Source organism: Onychomys torridus, chromosome 8 (genome assembly GCF_903995425.1).
Source record: "Onychomys torridus chromosome 8, mOncTor1.1, whole genome shotgun sequence".
NCBI lineage: Eukaryota > Metazoa > Chordata > Mammalia > Rodentia > Cricetidae > Onychomys > Onychomys torridus.
Genome location: NC_050450.1, coordinates 68,120,665 through 68,136,730, shown reverse-complemented (window position 1 = coordinate 68,136,730; position 16,066 = coordinate 68,120,665).

Here is a 16,066-nt window from a genome sequence, read left to right as displayed (position 1 = left end):
TGACATGTGTGGGGCTGGCCCATCAGAACCATTCCTGGAAAAGGTAAGAGCCAGATTGGCCATAAGAAGCCCTTTCTTCTCTGGACAGAGCTGTAAGGATGAGAACCTGGAAGCTTCCAGATCATTCTGTCTGCCACCCTGAGCAGATGGGGCTGAAGCCAGAGTTGGGCTCCTCTGATTCCAGTGGAGAACGCACTGCTGGGAAGCGAAGGGGGGGAACCATCACGCCAGAGCTTCTTGTTCTTGCCCTGTGTGAGGCCAACTTGGCCTCTGCTCTCTTGCCTTCCACAGTTGGTTTTTCCTGGAAAATTCCCAGGATAATTTTATCCCTTTGCCTCATGTAGTTCGATGCTTCCCCATCCCTGTTTTGTGACCACAGAGACTGATGGATCAAATTTGGTCAACCCTATTTTTAGAAGACAGGACCGAGACTGGGGGAATCAAGAGACTTGTCTAACTCAACTGGGGTGTGAGAAGTTAGGTGAAGATTTGGGCTTAGGGCCCTTGCCCTCCCCCGTACCCTACCCTCTCCATTGCACTCTGCCTCTGGTAATCCCAGAAGGCTCCCTGGAGGACCCCCTGGCTTTATCAGCTGGGGCAGGTCAGGGCCACAGGAGCCACATCAGGAGTTCAATTGAAGAAAGCTAGTGTAAGGGTTTGGTTATAGAGGACGGGGGGGGGGGGGATTCTTAGAGAAACCCCTTGAAAATAACCCTAGAAAATGACTTCCAGCACACCAGGGCTGAGGAAACAGGAGATAGGAAGCTGGGGTGACAGGACTAGGAGTGAGGACCAGTCCCAAGGGCTGTTGCTCCTCCGCCTGGCTCTGCAGGAAGGCTGTCTGAAGTTGGGACAAGACCCACTGCTGGGCTGGGATGACAGGAGAGTGACCAGGAACAGGACAAGGAAGTGCCTTCGTCCCTCTCCTGCTGGCCCATCTCCTGCCCAGGCCTTCTATGTGGAGCATCCAATGGAAAGTCAGCTGGCAAAGGAGTCTGGGTAATGTGGGTACAGAGCCAGGCTGAGGAGCAACTGGTAAACTGATAAGGGGTATGTCTTCTGTCCTTTCCACTCCAGCCAAGAGCTAGGTTATCCCAAACAAACACTCAAGTCCATCACTCAAGTCCTTCTCTGGGACCAAAGCCTGGATCTTAGAACGCGGCATGAAGTGAACATACGTATACCATCTGCCAGACAAGCTCTGGGCTGCCAGAGGTGGAGCACCCTGGGCCCTCCCCCTGAGAATTCTAATTTGTTTTGCCTGAGTCTTCTCCAAAAGGCTTGGCAAGCCCAGACAGGCAACAAGGTGATGTCCTTGGACCATTGGCCTCTCCCTGGCCAGGAGGTAGGGACAGGGGCATGTCCACTGTGATGACCACATAGTCTACCTGCAGGAAATGACCTGGCACTCCAGTGTCTGTTTAGAGATGGGTGCTGACTTCAAGGCCGGATGAGAAGATGGCCCTTGGCTTGGGCTCCTCTCTGGTGCCTTGCCTCATCCCTGTGCTTGGCACCCAAAGCCCTGAGTGTGCTGGGTCAGCTTCTGAGGCCTGGGAATCCTGAGTTCAGCAGCCCTGGGGCCCCTGGGGCTCCTGGAGGCGGTCAGATTCCTCTGCCTGTTTCGTTCTCTCTGCCTTACTTGCTTTTCTTGTCTGATGAAGGAGAAACAGCATGGGGGTCTGGACACTAGTCATACTGTGTTCCACTCCTTCCGGGCTAGAGGATGTTGGCAAATTATTTGTACCTTTATTTAAATATGAACCCTTGCAGCTAGCTATGTTCGCATGAACTCCTCTGTCCCTCAGGGCAGAGTTGCTGCCTGTCACAAGTATACATACTGTAAACACTACAGTATACTATTATGGTTTTGCTTTTAGGCAGCACATATATTTAATTATGTTTATAACACTAGGATTTAATACTAGAGTCTTATGCCTCTTAGGCAAGTGCTTTGCTGGCTGAATTATATTATCGGCCCTTTTGAGTTATCTCTACTTTTTATTTCGAGGTAGACTCCTTTGAACTTCCCCAGACTGGCCCTGAATTTCAGTGTTTCCTCCCACTTTGGCCTCCTGAAGCTGTGATGACAGGCCTGGGACACCTGGCCTGGCTTATTTTGATTTTTTTAAGAGGCATGGTCTTGGGGCTGGAGAGAGAGTTCAGTGATTAAGAGCACTGAATGCTCTTCCAGAGGACCCAGGTTCAATTCCCAGCACCCACATAGCAGCTCAAAACTGTCTATAATTCCAGTTCCAGAGGACCTGACACCCATGGCAAAACACCAATACACATAAAATAAAAATTAATCAATTAAAATTTTTTTTAAAAGGCCAGGCAGTGGTGGCACGCATCTTTAATCCTAGCATTCAGGAGGCAAAGGTAGGCAGATCTCTGTGAGTTCGAGGCCAGCCTGGGCTACAGAGCGAGTTCTAGAACAGGCTCCAAAGCTACACAGAGAAACCCTGTCTTGAAAAAACAAAACAAACAAAATTAAATTAAATTTAAAAAAAGAAAAAAAGAGGCATGGACTTGCTATGTTGCTGGCCCATCTTGAACTCCTGGACTGAAATAATCCTTTTCCTCTCTCTGCTCCTGCAGAGGCTAAGACGCAGGTCTGGGCCACCACATCCTGCTAATCACATCTCACTAATCACATACATGTTAAGGAAGCCAAAGGGCAAACTGTCCCATGTCTCCCTACACGTTTGCTATTTCTGTCCCTCAGCACTTTCCTGTAATCTGTTTCCACTCCATATCATTTCCCTTCCACCTAAAGATCTTCCTTGGCGCACAAATATACTAGCAGTGAATTCCCCCTCACCTTGCCCCACCCCACCCCAGTTTCCAGTTTTCTGAATGTATATTTCCCTTTCATTCATAGAAAGGATTTTTGTGGATAATTCATTTTGAATTAACAGTTGTCTTTTCTGTTTCTTTGTTGGGTTTCATTTTCCTTTCCATGCTTTAAAGATGTTCCTTTCTTTCTAACGAGATGTAGATATTTATACTGTTCCCTTGTATGAAATATGTTACTTTGTTCCTAGTGGTTTTCACAATTCTGTCTTGATGTTTGGTTTTGGTAGCCCGGTTATATGCTTAGGGTTGTACTTTGCACATATTCCGTTAAGGGTTCCTTGGGGTTCTCTAGTATGTAGGCTTATATCTTTCATCAAATACTGGGAAAACTCAGCCACCGAGTTCCTAAACAGCCTCTGTGCTCCTTCCCTCTGCCCGCTCCTTCTCAGACTGCTATTACAATTATTCAGTTTCTGATGCTGTCCTCTGGGTCTCCTGGGAAGCATCCATGTGATGCTGAATCCTGCTCTTTTTTCATTCCTGATCACCTTATTTTGATCAGAAGTGGTCCAACATGGACACCCTAACCCCTTCTAGAGTTAGTGCCCAGCCTCCACTAGATCTCTAAATCAGTTGTTTGAAAGGTTAAAATTGACTTGCCCTTGGATAGTGTCCTAGTTAGGGTTATTATTGCTGTGACGAAACACTATGACCAACAGCAAGTTGGGGAGGAAGGGATTTTTTGGCTTATACTTTCAAGTCTGCTCATCACTGAAGGATGTCAGGACAAGAACACAAAAAGGGCAGGAACCTGGAAGCAGGAGCTGATGCAGAGGCCATGAAGGTGTGCTGCTTACTGGTTTGATCCTCACAGCTTTCTCAGCCTGCTTTCTTATAGAACCCAGGGTGGCTCTACCCACAATGGGCTGGGCCCTTCCCTATCAATCACTAAGAAAATGCTTGCTTACAGCCAGATCTTACAAAGGTATTTTTTCAGTTGAGGTTCCCATCTCTCAAATGACTCTAGCTTGTGTCAAGTTGACATAAAACTAGCTAGTGCAGACAGCCCACAGATTGGCTCCCCTTTGGCTGGGTGACTGACTGTCATCCAATCATATACATCAGGCAAGGAATCATGTGCCATGTGTTCACAAACGTGATGAGCAAACATGCGCTTTCAGCAGATACTAGAAGAAATAAGGGGTAGTTCCCAGAAAGGGCGTTGCAGACAGGCTCTCCAAAGTAGATCTGGGACTGTGTTGAACAGGACTGGGCCTTACACTCATGCGTTATTACCCCACCAAGTTAATTATGCGCAGCTCGGGGTCTTGTCTGGTGCCTTATTATGTCATCAGCAGGCTACTGTATCCCTGCCTTAAAAAGCCACACACGGACCCCCATGGGCTCTCTCTGCGCCTCTCATTCTGTCTCCTCTCTACCAGGCCTGGCTTCTCCATCCTGTCCCCTCTTCTTTCTAATAAAGCCCATTCTTAACTCTGGTAGCCATGCTCACGACTCCTCCTCCGAACAACCAGCGCCGTTTATCCTTTCACCGAGTGCCCTTCATCCCAGACATTTGGAGTCATGGGTAGCCTGGCCCCAAAGTACTTCCCACCTAGGGACTCAGGCCAGTCAGGGCATGCACAGGACCTATCCATGTGGCTCGGGAGTCCCTAAAACACTTTTCCTAGTGGCCAAAGCCTGCCTGCTTCACCCCTGCTCCTCCCAAATGAGACCTGTTCGGCGGAGTCCTCCATACCCGTCTGGGTGCTCTGCCTCCAACTCCTTGGTGCTAGGATTACACATGTGAGCCACCACACAAGGCTTCCAGATAGGTGTGTGAGTGTGATCATTAAGTGTCAACCAAATCTTGGGTTTTGTTTGTTTGTTTGTTTGCAATGTTTCATATGTTAACTAATATGAATTAAATAACAACCATGGACTAAATATTTATAATGTCAATTAATAGTTTGATAATATTGTCTTCTTAATCTTTTAAAAATTTTTATTAAAATAAAATTAGGCCTGGCGATGGTGGCACACGCCTTTAATCCCAGCACTTGGGAGGCAGAGGCAAGCAGATCTCTGTGAGTTCGAGGCCAGCCTGGGCCACAGAGTGAGTTCCAGGAAAGGCGCAAAGCTACACAGAGAAACCCTGCCTTGAAAAAACAAAAACAAAAAAAAAATTAAATAAATTTATATATATATATATATATATATATATATATATATATATATAAATAGATCTTCCTCCTTTCTCCTCCCTCCAACCCCTCCTACCCCCCCCCACTCTCTTTCAAACTTGTGGCCTCTTATTCTTTAATTATTGTTGCATGTATATGAATAAATATATAAATACAACCCACTGAGCCCATTTAGTGCTACTTATATGCATATAAGGGCTGAGCACTTGAGATTGGATAAGCATTTAGGGAACTCATCTCTTGGGAAGACTAATTCTCCCTTCCTCGATGGATTTTAATCAGCTGTAGATGTAGCTCTTCATCTAGCAATGGGACCTGTGCAATTTCCCCTATTCACATTGGCATATCAGCTGGTGTTCGGGGCTTATTTTAACAGCTGTCTTCTTGAGATTTTGTGGGTACAACAACCTTGCAGCAGATGCTCTGGTTGTCTGGCTTGTGCTTTCCGTCTCCATCTTTCCGGCCTCTCTTCTGCCATGTTTCCTAAGCCGTATTGATGTGCCGAGTGGGGCTGGGTACCACATGTCTGTCTCTGCATTTGGGTTGTTCTCTGCAATTGTGATTTTGTCATGGTCATTGTCTACTGAAAAAAGAAGCTTCTTTGATGAGGGGTGAGAACTACACTTACATCTGAAGATTTGGAGCTTCTGGGTTGATTTTTTTTTCCTTTAAAATAATTTTTAAAGCATTTACATGTGTATATTTGAGTGTGTGTGCTCGTGCGTGTGTGCAGGCCAGAGGTCAGCCTTAAGCCATGTTTTCTGGGAACCATATCCCTTGGTTTCTGAGACAGATTTCCTACTAAGACCTGGGGCTTACTGATTAGGCTATACTTCGGGCCAGATCACCCCAGAAATCCATCCGCCTCTGCCTCCCAGCACTGGGGTTACAAATGCATGGCACTACCAGTGCAGTGGTGGCCCATACCTTTAATTCTAGTACTCAGGAGGCAGAGGCAGGGGGAGTTCTGTGAGTTCAAAGCTATCTTCGTCTACAGAGAGAGTTCTAGGACATCTGGGGCTACATAGAGAAGCCTTGTCTCGAAAAACTAAAATCCAAAAAAAGGATAAGTGTACACTAATGCACCTGGCTTGCTTTTTTGTTTGTTTGTTGTTATTTTTTAACATAATTCTTCATTGATTCTTTGGGAATTTCTTATCATGCACCCCAATCCTGCTCACCTTCCAGTCTCTCCATATCTTCCTCTTATCCCTTTAGCATCCCCCTAAAAATTAGTTAAAAAGCAAAACCAAAACAAACAAAGAAAAAACTACCCCTGTCTTTTTAACATCTTTTCATTCATCCTAGTGGCATTGAGAGCTGTGGTATGTCACACAGTATACCCTTTTGTCCAATCAGCCCTACCCACAAAATGTTCATCGAAATGAGTCATTGGTTGGTTCAAGGCCTCTGACACACCATCATCATTGGACCCTCTTGGCTATCCTGTTGTTGCCCTGAGTCATAGAGATCCTGCGGTTATCATTCCACAGGACCAATCTCTTCATGCACTCCATCAGGTCATAGATAGAGTGGATGTTAGGGTGGGCCAACCCAAGACCCAGAATGTGGGTCTGGGTGGTAGCTGAGCTGGTTGGTCTGGGCCACTGGGACCACTCCCTTCAGGCAAGAGACAGAGCCAGCTCTCCAAGGCCCATGCCATTGCAGCACTCCCATTTGGGCGAGGGGCCTACTCTCCTGATGCAGTGTTCAGCAAGGGGCAGGGCCAGCTATCCCAAGACCAGTGAAGAGTGGGGCCAGCTGAGCACAGCTCTCAGACTTCAACATGCATGGTTCCTATGACCTCCTGTGGCAACACAGGCCATGGACATCATCACAGACCCCAACTACAGCGGGAACATGGACTCAGACATGCCCTCCACAGCAGCTCTGGCCTGGACATCACCATGGCCTCAGTGGCAGCACAGGCCACCCAGATCAGTATGGCCCCATGGCAGCAAGGCCTTTGGACATCAACATGATCTCAGGTGGCTGTCTTGACCCCGGGCATCTGCATAGCCCCTGGTAGCAACAGGAGTCATGGAAATCAACTCAGACCCTGACTGCTGCTGGGCCATGGACCTAGACGTGGACCATGGCAGCAGCCTGGGCCTGGATGACATTATGGCCCCAATGGCAGCACAGCCCTCGGACACCAACATGACCACAGGTTGCGGCCTAGACCTCAGGCATCCTTTGGTGGTACCATGGGTTACAGACATCAACATAGAACCCAGCTGTGGTAAGATCACTGACCCAGACACGGTCCTCAGTAGCAGTCCAGGCTCTGATGTCACCATGGCCACAGGTGGCAGTGCAGGCCACTCAGATTGGCATGGCCCCCATGCCTTTTTTTTCCCTCTCATGCATTCTGGAGGGTAAAATAAGGTGCTCTTGCTTAGCCCCTTCCCAGCCAAGCCATCTTCCCAGACCCAGATTGATTTTTGCTAGACTCTCAGTCTACAGGAGTTGACTCTGATGGCCAGGTGACAGGGAACACAAGTCAGAAGAGAAAGAAATGGAACTGATGTGGGTTGGTGATCAGCGGGACCCTTCACTTTCCTGTTAGCCAATACTGATAGAAAACTTGTTGGTCCTGGACCTGTCCTCCATCTGAATCCTCCGATTCTGCTCCCCTCCAGCACCCATCTTCCCTAGAGATGCCACAGAACCAGCAGGAGGACTCTCAGGCCGAGCACCACAGTGTGCTGTCTCCATGGCAGCAGACAGTCTCTGCACCAAGCATATTCATGAAGAAGCTAGAAGGAAAACAGACAAGTTCCTTGTAACCTGACCTTTCCTGGGGGCTCCATAAGCTGATTGGCCTTCTCCCCTGCTGTCCCCCAGGAAGGAGCCTCAGAAAATCACTGTGAGAGCAGGAACCTGGGGATTTGACCACATGGCTCACCAGGACCCCACTGCCCAGTGAGAGCAGGCTGGGAAAGTTGGTCTCTACCTCCAGGCAAGTTCCTTTCCACTCAGAGAAGCACCTCAGAGGTCTTTGTTACAAGCTGAATTGTGTGACACTCCTCCACTCCCAAGTTCATGTATTGAGTATAGCTTAAAAGAGGTCTTCAGGGAAGTGGTTAAGCTTACAGAGGCACTTAAGGGAGGAGCTGCTTTCATAGGACTGGATTAGAAAGTGCTCTTTTTTTCATAGTATGTAAGTGCCCAGTAGGAAGGTGGCCATCCGTCAGTTGCTGACCTTTGTCTTCAGGTTATACAGAAATACCCTGTATTGAAGAATCAAGCAGACCAAGACAGTTGGCTTCTTCTTGATTGCATTCCCATTCAGAGCCTCTGAGAAGCCACAGCTGATATCCTTGTGAGGGACCACCCTTGCTCTGAAGAAGAAACTGCATTGGTTTTCTTCACCCTGGTGGCAGGTCTGTGTGGCTCGAGGTGGTGTGGACTACATTGACCTGGGACTGCTGAAAGTCAGTTGCTTCAGGTGTGGTGGAGTGTGTGGATTTGGGTCTCATGGACCAGTGGAAAGAAGGGGAGTCCTGGTTCCTTCCTCATCCCAGCATCTACAGCTTACTCTTGAAGCCTCATCCTCATCCTCTCCTCCCCATAAGCCCCAGCCTCCCTGAGTGACTCATAATGTCCCCAGTATCCCCCATTGATCTTTCTTCCACGCTAACACATGAGTTGTCTGCCTACCTGGAATTTGCTTCCGTTTTTCTTCCCATGGCAAATGTTCAGCCAGCCTTCAAGTCCAGCCCATTCTTTGGGTCCTCCTCCAGGAAGTCCCCTCCAACAGGCTGACACCATCCACTCTGCACTTCGCATTAGTTACTTTTCTTGTTTCTGAGACAAAAGTCTTAATGACAGCACCTTAAGGGAAGAGTTCATTTTGGCTCCCAGTTTGAGGCTACAGTTGATCCTGGCAAAAAAAAAAAAAAAAAAAAATCATGGTGCTGGAGCCGCAACTAGTTCCTCTGAGTCTGGAGTCAGAAGGCTGGTGCTCAGTCACTTTCTCCTCTTTAAAAGTCTTTGTACACGTGTGCTTGCATGCACATCAGAGGACAAAAGGGGTCAGTCCTCAGTTTCCACTTGCCACCGTGTACACAGGACTAGTCAACCCACTAGCTTATGAGGATTATCCCGTCTCCATCTCTGCCTTGTCGTCAGAGTGCCGGAGCCACACTATTGTGTCTGGCTTTACGTGGTTTCTGGAGACTCAGATGCAGGTCCTCATGCTTGTGTGGCCATTGCTTTACCCCCTGCTGGCTAGCTTTATGTCGACTTAATACAAGCTGGAGCCATCTGAGAGGAGAGACCTCAACTGAGAAAATGTCTCTGTAAGGTCAGGCTGTAGGCAAGCATTTTCTCAGTGATTGAAGGGGGAGGGCCCAGCTCATTGTAGGGGTTGCCACCCCTGGACTGGTGGTCCTGGATGTCATGAGAAAGCAGGCTGACAAAGCTATAAGTAGCAAGCTATTAAGTAGTCTTCCTCCATGGCGTTTCCATCAGCTCCTGCCTCTAGGTTCCTAGCCTGCTTGAGTCCCTGCCTTAACTTCGCTTGGTGATGGGTTGTGCTGTGGAACCATAAGTTGGAATAAACCTTTTCCTCCCAAGTTGATTTTGATCATGGCATTTTATCATAGCAAAAGAAACCCTGACTAAGGAAACTCTCTTTTTTATTTAGTCCAGGACCCCAGCTCATGGGATGGTGCCACCCACATTTAGGGTGGGTCTTACCACATCAACCAACCAAATCTGGAAACTTACCCACACACAGAGGTCTGTCTCCTAGGTGAGTCTAGATCTTGTCAAATTGACAATATGTATAAGATGCACACACATACATACACATGCACATACATACATGTACACACACATATATACACGTATGCACAAACACTTAACCACCACATGCATATGTACTGCATATATATATATGTATTTATACATCATGTATAATATATGTATATATACATTTATATATACATGGTTCTGGATAATTTAGACACAATGAGTCCGTTAAAACGATGCTGGGTTGCTCTTGGAATGACAGGACACCTGAGGAGCCAGGTTGGCTATGGAGTAGGCAGCAAGCTCCCTCAAAGTAGGTGCAGGATGCTATGGGTGTCACAGCCTCACTGACCCTGCTAGCAAAAGTATCCATTTGGCATTATAAGTAAATATTATTAAGTAGGCAGATTTGAAATTATGGAACCCATGAGTAATAAGGATTGATGATACCTAGTTAAAACTGTGACCTTAAATATGATTTTATTATAAAAGACATTTTTCTGCATATATTTCCATATCTGTAATTCTTGTTGCTATCAAACTTTCCTGTAAAGGGTTTCAGGAGACAGTATCTGCTAGAGAAGTGGTTCTCAACCTGTGGGTCGTGACTCCTGGAGTTGAACAACTTGTTCATAGGGGTCACCTAAGACCATTGGAAAACACAGATATTTACATTACAATTCATAGAAGTAGCAACAAAAATAATCTTATGGTTGGGAAGTCACCACAACATGAGGAACTGTATTAAAAGTTTGCAGCATTAGGAAGGTCAAGAAGCACTGTACTAGAACAACGATCACCATGTACCATCATCGTCCATTAGGTATTTACTGGACCCCATAGCAAGTACTTGAGAACAAGGCATGGAAGAGAGGCAGGAGCACTCAGTTCCTCTGGTACCTGAGTCTTGCGGCAGGAAGGACCTGTCATCGCTTCCTCCATGGGTGTAAAGCCCCCACAGTTGGCTGCTTTGGAATAGCGAGCAAATCTAAGACAAAGAAATCACAAGCCCAGAGTCCCAAGGACTTGGTTAAGAATGAGGTTCCCCTACTTAGGATAAAAAAAAATGTGCAAATAGGCACAAGGACCCTGAGAACATCAAGCTAGTGGTCATGTGTCCAGCACCAAGTTCAGTAGAATAGACCACCTTTAGTCGTTGAGTCTTAGCTGGCCTGGCTACCCGGGGGCGGGTTCGTAGTGAAATAGAGAATGCTTGCCTACTGTGCGCAAGGCCTGCCTTACATCTCCAGTATACCACACAGGCAGTCCTCAGCTATAAAGGAAAGAGCAATGTTCCTGCTACAAATCTGATTATATTCTGAGTTCAAGTTCAACACCGCTGTATGTAATCCAGCACTTGACCACTTACACAATAAGCCTCGTGTGGCCGCTGGATGTGAACCAATAGTTGATGAAGTTGTGGAGGTGACTTTGAAGCCTTGTCCCTCAAGCTTCCAGCCTGGCTCAGCTGGGAGATGATCACGTGAAGGTGAAAGGGGATGGCGCCTAACTCACTTGCTCTTTCACTCAGTACTGGCACCGTGAGACGACAAGGGGCAAGACTGTCTTTGCCCTGTAGGAGCCCACAGTTATAGAGGGGTGGCATGGGTGAAATGGGTCCAGATAAACACGTGGGAGTTGGGGCGGTCTGCAGAGGACAGAGCAAAGAATAGTGAACTCTCAAGGGCAAAGTGTCCATGGGGAGCTGAGATGTGAGGAGGGTGACTTCCTGGAGGAAGAAGCCATGTGCAGGCTTTGAGTTTCAGTGTCTTGAGGATTAGTGAGTTTTATGAGAACAGTGCAATAGGATTAAGCCACACCAATCAAAGCTGGCTTGGTTTTGGCAGCGAGCCCTTTGAAAGGGGTGAAAAGGCAGAGGTAGCTATGGGTTCTGGTCTCATTTGGAGGGAATGGCTTTTATGGAGAGCACACCCACTGCCTGATCTGCAAAGAACCGACTCGGGCAGGCCCAAGGGTGTGTAGCGACTGCGCCACCTGATCAGTGGATCTATGCTATTCTCAGAGATGTGTTAGCCAGTTGGCTTGACTAATGTGTTCCCAGTGAAGTGAACTGAGAGGGAAAAAAAAAAAATCTCTTCCTGGTGGTAAAACTTGAGGATCCTTGGTGATATTTGTTCCTAATCAACTCTGCAGTCCCTGGCTGTTCCCCTGAGCCCTGGCAATCAGTCCTGCTCAGAAAGAAAGCTGGTTGGGTAAGGGGAAAAGATGGAGGGAATCCTCCCATTCTTAGGGAAGTGAGCACACAAAATAGAGAAAAATACCAAGCATGACAACCTGATGGAGTTTACAAAGAGAAAGGCCTCTCATGGAAAGCAATAGGGTAACTGGATGAAAAACATATAATTCCATCATGCTTAGGTAGCTCTGGAAGCCAGTGAGCTCTCCCCATAGAGAGACCAGCCAGGAAGGGACAGGAGGGCCTGCTCAACCCTGCACTATGTCATGCTAGAGTTCTGGCCAAGGGTGAGGTGAAGATAGGCAGGAGGCCATGCTGGCTTTCAAGCCTCCAGAAAGGACGCCATAGTCCCCTGGATTGTCCCGACAGCTTCCCGAGGGCAGAAAAAACAGCAAGGGTTTCTGAGTTTATTTGATGATCGATTGCACAGAGAATTAAAGTAATTTGCCCAAATCATGTATTTGATGGCTACCTGAGCTGGGACTGGACGCTCTGGTTCAGCTGCTGCTCCTGGCAAGAGGGAGGAGGAAGGAAGCCCCAGATTCCTGCCATGTGCTCTCCAAATAGACCTTGCCTTCAGCATGGATGTCGTTTCTATGTGCAGATGAGAAAAAGGGCTGAGAGGAGTTGGCGCTTTCGCCCAAGGGGACAGTATCAGTGGCATTCCCAGAACCTGCCATGGCCCCTGGGACGGCCAGGGGTCATGAAGCAGACATGCCCACAGTCTTCTCTGGGCAGAGCTGGCCCAGGATCATGCCAGCTGGCTGGGTGTCAGAGGAGGGTAGACTTGGCCTGGAGTCAGGCCAATCTGACTGAAAGTGTTGTGTCGCTCTGCCCTGAGGCTTTGCGATGTCACCCTGGATGCTGTCACACTCCACTCCCCCTCTTCATCACACCTCACCCCACCACAACCAACTTTGACTGAGCGGATCTCTGGAACTGATAAGATGACAGCATCCTGCCTACAGCCTGGGTGAGGACACCATCACATGACTGTCCAGGGTCGGGGGAGGTGTGTGTTATCATCAAATACAAAAGTTCAGGTGGTGGCGCACGCCTTTAAGCCCGGCACTCGGGAGGCAGAGCCAGCTGGATCTCTGTGAGTTCGAGGCCAGCCTGGTCTACAGAGCAAGATCCAGGATAGGCACCAAAACTACACAGAGAAACCTGTCTCAAAAAAACAAAAATTAAATTAAAAAATAAAAAATAAAAATCCAGGAACTGGGCCAGGCAGTGGTGTCGGCACATGCCTGTAATCCCAGCACTCGGGAGGCAGAGGCAGGTGGATCTCTGTGAGTTCGAGGCCAGCCTGGTCTACAGAACTAGTCCAGAACAGACTCCAAAAGCTACAGAGAAACCCTGTCTCAAAAAATCAAAAAAAAAAAAAAAAAAAAAAAAAAAAAAAAAAAAAATCAGGAACTGGAGAGATGGTTCAGCAGTTAGGAGCAGGTACTGCTCACTAATTCAGGGGATCCAAGCTTGATAGTAACACCCATATTGGCAGCTACAACTCCAGCTGCATGGGATCTTAAGCCTCTGGCCTCCATGGGCACCGGAACTCACATGTGTGTACCCATACAGATACACACAGACGTAATTTTTTAAAAAAGATTTAAATCTAATGAAGGAGTAAACTCATAAAAAGCCTTTGCAAGCTCCAGGACATGGCCATTGCCTTCATGAAGTTCGTCACCACTGGGGGATGGCTTTCTTGGGCAATCTGCTTAGAGATCCTTGTTGTCACAGGGACTGAGGACATGGCTGACATTGAGCCATTGAGTGGCCTGGAGCTGGGGTTGTTAAGTACTCTGTAATGTGTAGGGTAATCCTTCACAACAAGACAGGCTGCTTGAAATGCCAGTGGCTTCCTCCCAGAAGGTGCTGGTGGAGGTCAGTTGGGGTACTCAACTGCCTGGTGAAGAGGTCCCCTGTGCCCCCCACCCCCATTCTGCAGCACTGACTCTGAGGCCCTGGGAAGTCAAGGCCCTAGAATCTAACCCAAAACATAAACTTCCCCTGCAAAGGGGTAAAATGAGGCTTTCTTTTAGGTGATTGGGTGGTGAAAGAACTCTCCGGGGTCAGTTCTCAATTTCTTCCAGCTACAAAACAATCAGCATGCCAGAGCCTGTGTCTTCCCTTGATTTCACGGCTGCCTTTTCCAGGTCTGGGTGGTAAGGAGAGGTAGTGCCTGCCAGGCTCCTGGGTGAACACTGCACCAGCTTCTAAACACTCCAGGATGAGATGGTCTGGGTCACAGGGCCTGGATGTGGTTGCTGCAGAAACAGAGGGAGGAGAAAGGGAGAGACAGGGATCTTTGGATGTTTTCTGTTGCTTAAAGCAGCAGCTGCACAGTCTTGACGCAGGCTCTCTGGGTGGTGTAAGTCTCTGGGATTCATCCTCTGAGGCAGGCGAGCACAGGGGATAGTTTAGCAAACTGGGACTCCACTTGGTGTGGGCTATACAAACATCCCTCTTCTAACAATATACTTGGCAACCTGAGCCCCGGACCTGTACTGCACATTTTGCCTCTCTGAGCAATGTAACTGGGAACCTGTTAGCATTGAGATCCTGTCTAAAAATCAAACAGCACCAATAACCAGAATCCATTCCTAGCTTACCCTTTCCTAGAGCCTAGCTTCCCTAATTTTTAATCTCTCTCTCTCTCTCTCTCTCTCTCTCTCTCTCTCTCTCTCTCTCTCTCTCTCTGTGTGTGTGTGTGTGTGTGTGTGTGTGTGAGAGAGAGAGAGAGAGAGAGAGAGAGAGAGAGAGAGAGAGAGAGAGAGAGAGTAGAGGTCAAGGATAGCCTTTTGGTGTTCTCCTCCATTTATGTAGGTCCTGGGTTATCAGGCCTAATGGTCAGGCAGCAGGTACCTTTACCCACTGAGCCATCTCACAAGCCTGGGAGCCGGGATTCTTAAATTAGATGTGAGAAGTTTAAAAAAAAAAAAAAAAAAAAAAAAAAAAGCAAAAACAGCTTGGCAACAGTAAATGGTTTCTGGATTGCATGCACAAAAAATTTAACCAAAATCAAACACATAATGAATCAGAGATGTTTCTGGCAGGGCTCGCCTGTGTGATTTTGTGGAACTTCCCTGTAGCCTTGGTTCTGAACTCAGAACACACAGTTTCTGCACACTGCAGGAGCCGTCAAGCTGCCCACTGTCTTAATGTCATTGAATGCTTCCTGACACGCCTCGGCTAAGGTTAGAGACCGAGCGAGGTACGTGCTGATCCACAGTGTTTGTACCGTACGTACAAAATTTCCTTCTCTTATAGGAAGACGATGGTTTAATTATGGAAAACAAAGTCTTCCTGTTTTCTGCCTCCATTCCTCAGCAACTATCACACTAGTGTGTCTTGGGATGGATTGTATTCAAATGTCTGGTTTTAAAACTTGCTCTGTGAGTTGCCGGCTTGAGCATCAGAAACAGTATTTAAAGAATTTTGGCTTGAGATTAGGACATTTCCAACCATTTCTGAGATGGCACTAAACATATTTCTGCCATCTTGTACTATGTATTTATGTGAAGGATCGTTCTTCACACTGATGATTATAAAATCAAAATGTTAACCAGCTCTATAAACCATGAGGATGCTCTGTGTCTTGGGGTATTGAATGCTTGGCCAACATTTAATTCTTTTTGTAAAATAAAGGACCTCTATCTCATTAGTATACACATTTGACCTCATCTTTCATAAATAGTTAAGTTATATGTATACCAAAGAATTGTTTGAAAACAATGATTTGTTACCAGCAAGTGTTTGGTTTGGGTACCTACTTTGCATACCTTACATACCCAGGGTCCTGTAAAATCTTCTCCAGCAAAAAGAGGCAGAGGTGGAGAGACATTAGAGGCCCTGCCCTGGAGGGCCTAGGAGACTCCCAGCCTTGAGAGTTCAGACTGCCACTCCTGGATTCAGAGAGTCAGGGATGGCAGGGGTGCACCAAGAGGAGAAGTGGAGGGCTCCTGCTCTGTGGAACTTGCCTGTCCTGCCTCAGTGTCCCCTTTTGTCTTTCCAATACCAGTTCCTCAAGCATTGTGACTGCCCCAGAGTCTAAGTATAAGCTTTCTTCTATTTCTCATATAGGATTTCTTAGTCAGATAAGGTG